At 43.5% G+C, this 13,214-nt stretch overlaps 1 long non-coding RNA gene across 1 annotated transcript; it reads right to left on the bottom strand.

Moving 5' to 3' along the window:
- Positions 1-8,030: 8,030 nt before the first annotated feature.
- Positions 8,031-13,214, bottom strand: LOC105518583. Its single transcript, XR_001002852.1, has 3 exons — positions 13,118-13,214; positions 8,849-8,885; positions 8,031-8,192 (listed from the first exon to the last, which is right to left on the bottom strand). It is a non-coding gene; the product is annotated as an uncharacterized LOC105518583 (long non-coding RNA).

The following is a 13,214-nucleotide window of genomic DNA, read 5'->3' as shown; positions in this document are numbered from 1 at the left end:
AAAATCAGCCAGGCATGGTGTAGTCCCAGTTACTCCGGAGGCAGAGGCCAGAAGATAACTTGAGCCCAGCAGTTTGAGGCTATAGTGAGCTATGATCGAGCCACTGCACTCCAGCCTGGGCAACAGTGAGACCCTGTCTCTACAAAAAGAAAAAAGGTCATTGGCTTAAAGAGTGCACAGCAGCCTAGGGGATGAGGCCCATCCTCAGAAGGTATTGCGTGTGTGCTGGTGCTTTCATTGTGCCTAAAAAGGGCTGTTCCATTGCTCTGCCAGGCTGACAGCTTCTGAGTGGTGTGGGGTGTGATATGACCAGTGGGTTTCATAGCCTTGTGCCCGCTCCCACATCTCCTTTATTTTAAATTTCCCCCCCCTAGGCTGACGTAGCGTGATATGGGAACCCAGTGGCTCTACGAGATAAGCAGGAAAGGCAAATCCATACCCCAAATATATATATATTTCTTATCACAATGAATGTTTACCCTCGTTATCACATGGCTGACTAGGAATTGTGGCTCACAGCCTCTGTCCGGCATCATGAGAGAGCATGGTACCACATATTGCTAGCCTGAGAAAAGATCAAAATTCAAAGTGTGGTTTCTACTGAATGCATATTGTATTTGCACCATCGCAAAGTTGAAAATCATAAATTAAACCATCGTTAAGTTGGGGACCGTCTGTGTGTGATGACACAGGGTGAGAGAATTAACATAGCTCTAGGGTAAGACCAAAATGTATACTGTTGTCTGTTCCAAGTGCACAGAAATTATTTCTGATCCTTTCTGTTTGGGATGGAAAAGACAACTTTCACCAGCCAATGACCACATGCCATATGCTTGAGACAATGTTTATCTGTTCTAGCAAAGACACCACATCTGGCAGAGCAACTGCAACCAGGGTTACTACTCGGCTAAGTTTACAACCGTTCACTCTCACCCTTCAAGATGCATCTCATATTTGCAGGAGCCAGACTGTCAGATGAAATGAAAATGTAGTGACCCACCGCCTCAGCATCCTTTAGGTCGTGATTTCTGCCCACCCCGCCCCAGCCGCAGGGGCAGTTTCAGAGTCATCTCCTCAGCCCTCCCACGCCCAGAGTTCTTACCTACGGGCCAAAGAACCAGCGTAGGGGTTGTGCCAACATCCCAGTATGTCTGTTCCAGTGACACATTCAGGATCCAGGGAATTGGCCACTGAGTGGGTCTAAGTGTGAGCTGAACCTGGGTCAAGACTCCAGGTGCCACTTGGCCTCAGATGCTCCCACTCTGACAAGGGACTCGCAATGACTCCGCGTCTCCTGATTTCATTCTCAGCGTCTCCTGATTTCATTCTCAGCGTCTCCTGATTTCATTCTCAGTGTCTCCTGATTTCATTCTCAGCTTCCTCAAAATGTGTCGGTTTTCCCTTTCCGCAGTGGACAGTCACCTGAGTAATGGCTGTAGGTTCTTTTGCAAAAGGAGTTGGGGATCATTACCTTCACCGTTTGGTGCTGCAGCATTCTTCTTCCTGAATACTCAGCCCCTTCTTCAGTCAATAGGGTTTCAGTCTGAAAGCTGGCTTGAATCCAGGAACTGGGCATGGAATCATGACTGGTTATGGGGGTATCTGCCCTCAGCCCCCTGACTACCCATCCTTGAATTATTCTGATGGTCCAGATTGAGTAGCCCACATGTCGGCGTCCATCCATTTCGCCCAGGTACCGCTTACTCTGTGAACCAGCCCCGTAACTCGCCAGGTGAGCCCACACCCCTCTGATTGCTCTCACGCATAACTGCATTCACTTGGCTTCTGACTGCTAAACAGTTAAGTATTGCAACCTGGTTTCTATGATTTTGGGGTCCCATGAGCTCCGTATTTCTCAAATATCTGGTATATTCATATGCTGTCCCAGCTTGCTTCCACTGTTGTACCACCCTGTTCACCCCTGGTGGAAGTTTTAAGACTTGCACATTCAGGAGCTGCTACCTTGTGTCTGGTGGCACCTCTGTGCTTCATCCACCACCCATGCTGAAATCCTTACCGCCAGCCAGTGCGGGAATCCAGCTCCAAAATCCCATCTTTGCATCTGCTCTGAGACCCCTCCGGCACCAAACGTCCCAAGCTGGACTCCCCAGGAGGTTGTCTCTGAGATGAAGATTAACCTCAGAAGAGGGCTGTTGGGGTTATCACCTGGCAGAGAGGAGAGGAGGAGGGCAGGCAGGAAGCAGGACTAGGGAAGGGTAGTGTTGAGAAGGGAGGGGCTTGGGGAGGGGAAGGGATAGGGGAGAGCTTGAGGAGGAAAGGTGGAAGGGAGAGGAAGGGGGATGGGAAAGGGGAGAGAGCAGGACTGGGATAAGGAGACATTGGGCTGCAGCTCACAAAGGCCTCAGTCAAGCCCACTGAGAGCTGTGAGGCTGGAATGGCCCTTTGCAGGGTCCTGAGCCAGGCAGGCGGTCTTTACGCTCTCATGCTGATCAGGCACTGGATGTGGGTGCTTCTGGAGAGGGCCATGACCTTGGGCAGGGTGATCTCCAGCTGAGGCCATTCCAACGAGGGTTGGCAGCTGGGGGCTGTGTGCTTCCACCATTCCCAGTGGAAGGTCCTTCTGAAGGGGGACCTGGATGGTGCATCACAGCTCCCACCTCCCCATAATACCATGATCACACTCAGCAAATTAAGATTGACACGATAATATCCCACAAGATAAAGTGCATGTTGAGATTTTCCCATCGTCCCCAAATGCCTTTTATGGCTTTAAATTTTATTTATTTTTTTTGAGACAGAGTTTTGCTCTTGTTGCCCAGGCTGGAGTACAATGGCGAGATCTTGGCTCAACACAACCTCCGCCTCTCGGGTTCAAGCAATTCTCCTGCCTCAGCCTCCCAAGTAGTTGGGATTATAGGCGTGTACCACCACGCCTGGCTATTTTTTGTCTTTTTAGTAGAGGTGGGGTTTCACCATATTGGCCAGGCTGGTCTCGAACTCCCAATCTCAGATAATCCACCCGCCTTGGCCTCCCAAAGTGCTGGGATTAAAAGACGTGAGCCACTGAGTACAGCACGGATTCTTTTCTTTAGCTGGTGTGTCATGATCCATTACCTTCGTGATTCTCTTGCTGCTTAAATTGTCCCATATTTGGCCAGTGGGAGCCCTTTCCACCTGGCCACTGTATTCTTGTCCTGTGTCACCATCATTCTTGGAGGACTTGCTACTTGGTGCCAGTAGATTTTCCAGGCTCACCTTGTACTTCCCTTGCTCTAAGCTTGGAAGTAGCCATCTCTCTGAGGGGCCCTGGTTCTTTTTTTTTGAGACAGAGTTTCGCTCTTTTTTTGCCCAGGCTGGAGTGCAATGGCATGATCTCGGCTCACCGCAACCTCCGCCTCCCGGGTTCGAGCTATTCTCCTGCCTCAGCCTCCCAAGTAGCTGGGATTACAGGCATGCGCCACCACCCCGGCTAATTTTGTATTTTTAGTAGAGACGGGGTTTCTCCATGTTGGTCAGGCTGGTCTTGAACTCCCGACCTCAGGTGATCCACCTGCCTCGGCCTCCCAAAGTGCTGGGATTACAGGCATGAGCCACCGCGCCCGGCCCTGGTTCTTCTTAGAAAGGAATATTATTTAGAACCAAGATGTGTGCTAGCTGATCTTCATTACTACAGGGAAATCATTGCTTCAGGGCCTTTGTAGTGAAAAGAACTAAAAAATATGTGTCTTTTTTTTGAGACAGAGTCTCGCTCTGTCGCCCAGGCTGGAGTGCGATGGCCGGTCTCGGCTCACCGCAACCTCTGCCTCCCAGGTTCAAGCAATTCTCCCGCCTCAGCCTACAGAGTAGCTGGGATTACAGATGTGCACCACCTCGCCTGGATAATCTTTTATATTTCTAATAGAGATGGGATTTCACCATGTTGGCTAGGCTGGTCTCTAACTCCCAACCTCAGGTGATCCGCCCACCTTGGCCTCCCAAAGTGCTCAGATGACAGGTGTGAGCCACTGCACCCAGCAATATGTGTACTTTTGAAGTGCAAAGTACACGCAGATGCCTCTGATTCAAGTCTAAAATTACATACCCCTTTCCTCCTCCCATGTCCTATTTGCATATCCTGTCTCTCCCAAAGTGAGAAACCTGGCTTCAATATCAAAGATTTGACTTATCCTGCAATGTCTTTGCCTGCTTTTATTACTTATTTATTTATTTATTTTGAGATAGAGTCTTTCTCTGTCACCCAAGCTGGAATGAAGTGGTATGATCTCAGCTTACTGCAACCTCTGCCTCCCGGGTTCAAGCGATACTCCTGCCTCAGCCTCCCAAGTAGCTGGGACTACAGGCACGCGCCATCCATGCCTGGTCATAGCTCACTGCAGCCTCGACCTCCCAGGTTCAAGCAATCCTCCTACCTCAGGCTCCTGAGTAGTTGAGACTACAGGCACGTCACCATGCCTGGCTCATTTTTGGCTTTTTTATAGAGACAGGTTTTGCTATGTTGCCGAGGCTAGTCTGAAACTGCTGGGCTCAAGCGATTTGCCTGCCTCGTCCTCCCAAAGTGCTGGGATTACAGGCCTGACCCACCATGCCTGGCAGCCTTTGTCTGCTTTCACAGTGTTTGTTCTCTTTTCATAGGATTCACCTCAGTGGTTTCATCATTAGCTGTGTAAAGATGACTCCTTAGTAAAACACTTTATCTCAGATTGTTCCTGAGTGCCATACTACCATAGCTAACTGCATCTAACGACTAATGTCTGCTTGGACGTCCAATATGTAACTCAAATGTAATTAACATTTGAGAGCTGTCCAAAACTAAAATCATTCTATTCTTTGCTGTATACTTTGAGGGGGTGGGGGGGCAGGATCTGTGTTCATCTCATTCACTAATAAATAGTACCTAGCATTAGTCCTATTTCAATAATGCCTTTGAATAATTCATCTCACAATGATGTATAGAGTGGATTACAGCACAACTCTGAATATGTGAAAAACCATTGAGTGGTCGAGTTTAGAAGGGTGAATTTCATGGCATGTGGATGATATCTCAATGAAGCCACTATTTAAAGAGAGTAATTAGAAGTGAACAGTGCAGGCCAGGAATCAGGAACCTGTTCAAGAGCAGCAGCGGCAGAAATGGAGAGCAGCTGCTTCCTTAGCAGTGAGACTGCACAGAGCTTAGTGGGACACGAGATCTGTAGAATGAAATTTCTTCCTGAGATCAGAGATCAGACTCATCCAAGAGGCCTGCTCCTTATCATTCTGTCTTGGGGGATGAGGAAAAGAACCAAGAGCAATGTGGGAAAGGCGAGTACTGGAGAATAGCGGTCAGAGCTGACGAGGGTTAAAGTTGAGGACCAGTGAGCCCAGCTTCAGCCAACGGCAGCACTTTTTCTTCAGTTGGTGCCAGGAGGAGCTCAGTGACTGCACAGTTCTCAAGCTTCATTTAGAGTGTTTTGAGTAATGATAATAAAGTTTCTGAAAGCTTCAACTATTCCATATTAAAGCACACAGAAAAAGTTTCCTAAAGGGCACATTATAGACAACAGTTGTAATGATGGAAACTCAATCCTAGAATATTAAAATTAACAGACCTAGCCCTTTAGGTACTGTGTACGTGTTTTCTGAAAATAGGATAGCCAGGAGCAGTGGCCCCTGCTTGTAATCCCAGCACTTCAGGAGGCTGAGGCAGGCAGATCACTTGAGGCCAGGAGCTTGAGACCAGCCTGGGCAACATGGCAAAATCCTGTCTCTACTAAAAATATAAAAATCAGCCAGGCACGGTGTAGTCCCAGTTACTTGGGAGGCTGAGGTGGGAGGATGGCTTGAACCCAGGAGGCAGAGGTTGCAGTGAGCCAAGATCCTGCCATTGCACTCCAGCCTAGGCGATACAGCCAGACCTCATCTCAAAAAAAGAAAAAAGATAGCAGTTTGAATTATGTAATAAACCTTATCAGTGGACATTTATCACTGTAATTGCAGTTATGCTACTTAGAAAAAGGAGAGGACAGAAGTTGGGGGAAAATTTCAAGCTTACTCTATGATTCCTTCCTACATGTCTAAACCACACAGCATTTCCAGATTTATCTTGCCTTTCTCGTTCTCTGTATTCGCAGTTTTCAGAATGTGCTTTTGAATAGATTTTAGACTTTGCTTTTTCTGCTTCCTTTGCCTGAAATGCCTTCCCTCCCCACCAGTTAGCTCTAGTAATTTAATTTCTACTGTTGGTCACTGGTCCTTCAGGACTGTTTAGACCTCCCTTCCTCCAGGCTGGATGGCCTTTTCATGCTCCGTCCTCTCTTCCCAAATTGAGTCAGCGTCTCTCCTGTGGCTCACCAATTGTAACTTACCGCATTCTGTCATTTGCTTGTGTTCCTTCCAGACTGTAAGTTCCTGCAAGGAAGCGTTTTGTTATCACTGTATCTTCAGAGTCAGAGTGCCAGTACACAGAAGAGCATCACTAAATGCTACATGGAGCTGACGATTACTTTTACATACAGCAGATATTTAACCAAGAATATGGCACTTATTCCCTGTTAGATTCTCAGTATTTTAAAATATTAGCTCATTTAATCCTAACGACCTTTTAATCTCCATCTTATAGATGATAAAACTTAAAAGATTAAGTAACTTGCCCAAGGTCACTGCTGGTAAGGGCTGAGCTAGTAGTCCAGTTCAGGCACAGATTATTCTTATATTGACTGATTTCAAATTCCTGCTTTTCCTTCTTCCATGGTGTCTACGACACTCAATTCACCCTCACAGATGCGTTCTGCTGTCCTGGAAACTGGAGGTGGGCCAAGCCAAGCTTAGAAGCAAAATACACAACAGGCTGGGCACAGTGGCTCACACCTGTAATTCCAGCACTTTGCGGGGCTAAGGAGGATCACTTGAGCCCAGGAGATCAAGACAAGCCTGGGCGAAATGGCGTGTGTACACACACACACACACGCCCCCAGAGGCATGCGGTTCATTGCTAACGTTCCCCAAAAGGTATCTGGTACTGGTTCACACTACACATCCATCTGATTGCTCAGTTGTGAGCTGTTTCTTTCTCCTAGCCTCAGCCACCAACCCCCTCAGAAGTGGCTCCTGAAAACTTTGAGGGGTTAGAAAATGACCTTGAAGCCCTGGTCAGTTCACTAAACCTTTCTATTCATTACTATGAATATAGTTGTAAATATTTAAATAATCCATTCTACATACATGCATTCATTTGTTTTTAAAAGTCAAGAAGAGCTTAAGAATGGGTTTTATATTGTTTATAGTTTTATGTATTTTGGAATTTATATATTACTTTTGTAATAAAAAAAAAAAAACCTAAGTTTTCGATTTTAAACAAATAAGAGAAAAGCCTGAAATTCTGGCATGGCCAAAACTTCCAGTGTGGAATCAACGCAGGCATCTAATCTTAATTGTGATCTAAATGTGAATATCGTTACTTTTCTCAGTGTTTGGAAAAGATGTTTTAAATAATTTATTTAGAGTAAGTATATGCTTGGAATTTTGTATCCAGAATTCCAAGCAAAGGCCTCCAGTGGCATTTTTTTTTTTTTTTGGAACAGAGTCTTGCTCTGTTGCCCAGGCTGGGGGGCAGTGGTGCGATCTCTGCTCACTACAACCCGCCTCCCAGGTTTAAGCAATTCTCCTGCCTCAGCCTCCTGCGTAGCTGGGATTACAGGTGCGTGCCATTTTTGTATTTGTTTGTTTGTTTTTAGTAGAAACGGGGTTTCACCATTTTGGCCAGGCTAGTCTCAAATTCCTGACCTCAAGTGATCCACCTTGAGTCTCGGTCTCCTAAAGTGCTGGGATTACAGGCATGAGCCACCGCACCCGGCCTTATTGACTGTTCTTTAAGGCTGTAATAAGGCATAGAACCGGGCTGAGGTTGTGGCTGCAGTGCTTTCCCTCTACCTTGTCCCCATAGAGGCTACACATTTTAAGGTCAGTGGAGCACTATAAAATCAAAAGAACCTCTTAAATTATCTTCTACTAAAAAATTTTAATAGTAGCATGTTATTATTTTTATATGTTTTAGTATCATCCCATTTTGAAAACTATATCTAATGTTCTTTTATATAAGAAAAACAATGATTTTATTTTAAGTTGTTTATTGTAAGATAATTTACAAATATCTTGCTGTCTTCAGTAATTCAAATAATGGAGGAACAATTTCTTCGGACAAAGACAACGGTATGCTAAAAACAAAATCAACTGGCTGAATTTTCCTTCTTTACCTGAAAAACAAAGTACAGAACAAGTAAAAAAATCAAACAGCATTTTTTGGGAAAATAATGATGTCAAAGAGATAATATTAATACCTATTTAAGTGGGGTACAGAGAACTGAATTTACACAATAAAGTGTTACTCTATACCAGTGATTCTCACATTTTGGTCAGGGGAACCATTCATGGGGTTCATGAGGGCAAAACTATGTCCATAATAATGTTATTTTGCCTGTTTTATTCTCATTCTCGAGTATACAGTAGCGTTTCCCAGAGGCCACATGATCCATGACATCACAACAAAATGAATAGAGACAGATGAAAATCTAGCTGGCTTCTGCAAAAGCAATCAGACATTAAGGGGTCCTGAGACCATAAAGTGTGACAACCACCACTCTTCACCACCTATATATAATATCTAAAATAATGTTAATTCTCTATCCTCAAAGTTTATTTCCTTATATCTACATTTCTTATTATCTACACACTCACTACAAAAAAAGTCCACTAGCGTTGCCCAGGTGCTCCCGTGAGTTGGCTGCTACTATAAAGTGGCCCATTCATCTAAATCTCTCAGAGGACACTTCTAGGATTACTAAATTAGCTTCACTTATATCTGAATAGGTTTCTTTTCTTAGCAGACATGGGAAGAATGTGTGAACTTTACCTCTTGTCTGAGGATGGAGCTTGATTTTCATTAATCCCTGGTTATTATATTAGAAGAAAAAGAAACACAAAACAAGCAGGTCAAGAAGCAATCCATGCTAGTTAATCACATATGCTTTCCCATGGAAAAAAGTCAGTTTTTAAACTTGATACCTTGAGTATATCATGCAAAAATACCACAAGATTATTTTAAAACAGACTCAATGACTGTTATAAAAAGTCATAGATTTCAATCCAGGTTGGAAGCAATAAAAACATGCTCATGCAAGTAGGCAAGACTATGAACATACTAATTTAAATTACAATTTTTCTATAAATTAACACAATATATTTAGAGTTTTTTGTTGTTGTTGTTGAGACAGAGTCTCGTTCTGTTGCCCAGGCTGCAGTGCAGTAGTGTGATCTCAGCTCATGGCAACCTCCTCCCGGGTTCAAGTGATTCTCCTGTCTCAGCCTCCCGAGTAGCTGGGATTACAGGCATCCGCCACTACACCCAGCTAATTTTTGTACTTTTTTTTAGTAGAGACAGGGTTTCGCCATGTTGGACAGGCTGGTCTGGAACTCCTGACCTCAGATGATCCACCAGCCTCAGCCTCCCAAAGTGGTGGGATTACAGGCATGAGCCACCGCACCCTGCCATATTTAGAGTTTTTAGGTTGGCAACTAATACTTGGCACCTCAGATACTATGGTTTACTCATGTTCTTAATTTTATTACTAAATAGCCAAATATGTTTATTTTGTTCTGTTTTTTGATCTTTTTCTTTTCCAATGATGTTTAAATATTAAATTCTGGATTCAGGCCGGGCGCGGTGGCTCATGCCTGTAATCCCAGTACTTTGGGAGGCCAAGGCAGGCAGATCACAAGGTCGGGAGTTCATCAGCCTGGCCAATATGGTGAAACCCCGTCTCTATTAAAAATACAAAAATTAGCCAGGCGTGGTGGTGTGTGCCTGTAGTCCCAGCTACTCAGGAAGCTGAGACAGGAGAATTGCTTGAACCTGGGAGGTTGAGGTTGCAGTGAACTGAGATCACGCCACTGCACTCCAGCCTGGGCAACAGAGTGAGACTCCATTTCAATCAATCAATCAATCAATGAAGTCTTGATTCATAATAACTGATGGGTTACAGAGCATGCAAGCCCATTCACAAGCAATCCAACCTTGGCACTGCAGAGCTAAGTTTTTATATAAGGATTTAGACTACCTTTCTAGAAAGCGAAAACTTAATACTCAATTTCCAATTACGTGGATTCCTTTTTCTAAATTCTTGGTTTTGTGCAGTGGCATGATCATAGCTCACTGCAGCCTAAAATTCCTGGGCTCAAGCAATCCTCTTGCCTCAGTTTCCTAAGTAGCTAGGACAACAGGCACATGCCACCATGCCTGGCTAATTTTTCATTTTTGTAGAGATGGGGTCTTGCTGTGTTGCTCAGTCTTGTCTTGAACTCCTGGGCTCAAGCAATCCACTCGCCTTGGTCTCCCAAACTGCGGGGATTACAAGCATGAGCCACTGCACCAGCTGATTTTGCTACTTTTAAGTAGGGTTCCTGCATTCCTAAGGAAGAAATAGGCTGGTCCTCAATTTTGCAGAAGTTGTATCATCACAGGTCATACCTAATATTCCTTTTTCAAGAGCAAAAAAACCCTCTTGGGTTCTCTGGATCTCACACAGCCCACAAACCTTCAGAATGTAGTTCCTTCTCCCAGGCTTTCTCACACTTTAGATCCAAGAACAAATCGGCCTGGCTTTAACATGGGGTAGATAGCAAGAAGGATAATGGCTAATAGAAGGTTTTAGTCCTTGTATTAGTCCCCATGTTACAGATGACAAAGCTGAGTAACAGAGTATCCTAACCGAGTTCATCAAGCTAGACACCATGAGACAGTATTCTGTGATGCTAATAGATTCCCTGGCTGTGAATGGGTTAGCCCTAACACAGCTGTGCTTAGAAAGTAAAAGAAGAATGCTTAGGCTAGCAAGGCTGATGGATCCAACTAACAGCTTACACAAGGGTCCTTGTTGGCTCAATGAGTTCTAGCTGTGTCTCTCTGGCATTCTGCCCAGTTTCTACCCTTGAAAGGTAACACTTAAGGAACACTTTAAATAGTGATGAATTTTTCCCTGACTCTTAAAACCATGGGCCCACATTTTCATACACCCAATGAAATGTTATTTATCCCTCTTCTGAACTTCCAGTTCTGAATACACATGACATTTCATTCATTCATTCATTCAACATTCACAAAGAGGTATGTACCAGGCAATGGGGACACAAAAGTGAATACGGTATGGTCCCATCCTAGCCTCAAGGAGCACACAGACAAATAAAAACCCGATTCCTGATACAAGGCTGTAAGAGCTAAGCTAAACGGAAGACAGGATGCTACAGAAGGCTACCTCACTCAGACTGAAGAAAGGAGTGTTTTCTGGAAGAAAGGATTCCCCCAGTTAAGTAAGGAACGATACACAGGAGGCAGTCAGATGAAGAATCAAGGAAAAGGGAAGAAATAGTGGCTCTTCAGGCTGCAGCACATGCCACTCCCTGGCTGGGAGAAACAGTGTGATGAATCTGTGTAGATCTGGAAGTAGATCAAGGTGGCTGAGGTTCAAGGACGTGAGAAATGGTAATGGTAAGAGACTGGACTGGGAAGACTGCTGCTGACCAGAAAATATAGCATCACATACATCAAGTTTCTGCAGAATGACTGTATAATAGAGAATGGATTTTGTTATTTTCCTCATAACACTGTCATAAAAATAGGCAAATTTTTTCTGTGAAGGGCCACACAGTAAGTATTTTAGGCTCTGTGGGTCACACACTATCACTCTTTTTTCTTATAACCCTTTAAAAATGTAGAAACCATGCTTAGCTCCAGGCCACAGTTTAGTAACTTCTGCTCTGCTGTGATTTCTTATGTAGTGTCTGTCTTTACTGCTAAGTTACTGTTACTGAGCTCTCTCTTCAGAGAGCTCAGTAACAAATACTTTTTTCTTATAACTCTTTAAAAATGTAGAAACCATTCTTGGCTCCAGGCCACAGTTTAGTAACCTCTGCTCTGCTGTGATTTCTTATTTAGTGTCTGTCTTTACTGTTAAGACTGAGCTCTCTGAAGAGAGCTCAGTAACAAACACTGTTACCACTATATCCTCAGTGTCTAGCACAGGGCCTGACACTTAAGGGGCACTCAAATAATTACCTTTTTGAACTCAGGATAGAAATGACAAGGATCTGCATTAAATGGGCATAAAGAAGGGGAAAGATTCAAGAGATAGAAGGTGAAACTTAGCATGGTAACTGATTAGTAGGAGGTAAGAAGGAACGAGTCAAAAAGAACTTACTACCATTTTTATCTAATCACAATTACTTGTATGTTTCTTACCCTATTAGACTATAAGTGCCTTAAAAGAGAGAATCACATCCTTAACACTGTGTCTAGCACTGTACTGTGCAGATAGTGGGTATTCAACTTAATAACTTTTTGAAATTCCCATTGTCTTAACCTTTTTTTCATAAACATTAAAGTTTTTCAACAACTAAGAAATTTTCTTGAGGAAAGCAATATATAGTTGGCCCTCAGTATCCATGGATTCAACCAAAGCTGATGAAAATATTTGGAAAAAAGACAAAAATAACGATAAAATAATAAAAATAAAAACCAATACAACAACAATTTACATAGCATTATAACTAGAGATGATTAAAAGTATACGAGAGGATGTGCATTTGTTATATGCACTACTGTGCTATTTTATATCAGGGACTTGAGCATCTTCAGATTTTGGTATCCTGGGGGAGGTGAGAGAGAGTTCTGGAACCAATCACTTGCAGATACTGAGGGATGACTATACTATCTTTTGGTACTGATATAGAAAACATAATGATTAAAAAATTCCTGGACCTTCCCAACATGCAATAGTTTATAGATTTATGTAAAACCAAATCTGAAACTAGCCCTGTAACTCAGAAAGCTTACAATTGTTTAAATTCCAAAAAAAGATTTCATAAATGATACTGAATTATCCACATCCCATTCCTAATGCTTTAGAAAAGTGAAAACTAAGCCCGAGTGTTTCCAGCTGAAACAATAAAAATAAACCAGAGATCCCATTTTTACCACATCTTTGTAGCCTAAGAGTTAGGATGCAAGATTCAGCAATGAGTCATTTCAACTTCAAAAACAAAAACAAAAACTTTAAAGCATCCAAACAAGCAGACACAGCAAGAGGAAAAAAAAATTCTCTGAAGGCAACAATCTACAATTACTTACAGAGCCGCGGCACCAGAGATAATTTCAATCAACTCTTTTGTGATGACAGCTTGGCGGGTACGGTTGAATGTCAATGTCAATTTGTCAATCATCTCAG

This window comes from Colobus angolensis, unplaced genomic scaffold, assembly GCF_000951035.1.
Source record: "Colobus angolensis palliatus isolate OR3802 unplaced genomic scaffold, Cang.pa_1.0 Scaffold321, whole genome shotgun sequence".
NCBI lineage: Eukaryota > Metazoa > Chordata > Mammalia > Primates > Cercopithecidae > Colobus > Colobus angolensis.
Note: the sequence above shows the minus strand (reverse complement) of the source record. Positions and strands in the feature narration are given on the sequence as shown.